Genomic DNA, 577 nt, shown 5'->3' with positions numbered 1-577 from the left:
CCAGACTTCTCACCAGACACTATGAAAGCTAGAAGATCCTGGGCAGATGTCATACTGAGGAGTTCTGACACAACCAGGACACAGAAAGGACAGACTTCAGTCAGATTTAGCAACAGTGGGTAGCACTAGATAACCAGATGGCGGGGGGGGGGGGGGGGGGGGGCGCATAAGAAAATAAACAACACAAACCAAAGTCACTTGGCATCATCAGAACCCAATTCTCCTGCCATAGCAAGTCCTGGACACACCATTACACTGGAAAAGCAAGATTCAGATATAAAATCACTCTTGTATTGTTCTTATAGGTTCTACAAGAACACAAATGCCAGCCCAGACTACTATATCCAGCAAAACTCTCAATTACCATCGATGAAGAAAACAAGATATTCCATGACAAATTTGGTAATTTTAGTAATTGGAGAAATAGGTCCAATATTGTATGATCTATATACACTTTCAGCTTGCTTGTTTGTGACAGTGTCTGGCTATGTACAACGTAATGGTATTGAAATCTTGCTTCTCCTATCTCAGCCTATTAGTAGAATTGTTTATTTCATGTTTTTACACTATACTATGG

The sequence above is a fragment of the Mastomys coucha genome, unplaced genomic scaffold (genome assembly GCF_008632895.1).
Source record: "Mastomys coucha isolate ucsf_1 unplaced genomic scaffold, UCSF_Mcou_1 pScaffold23, whole genome shotgun sequence".
Classification (NCBI taxonomy): Eukaryota; Metazoa; Chordata; class Mammalia; order Rodentia; family Muridae; genus Mastomys; species Mastomys coucha.
This window is presented reverse-complemented; position numbering follows the sequence as displayed.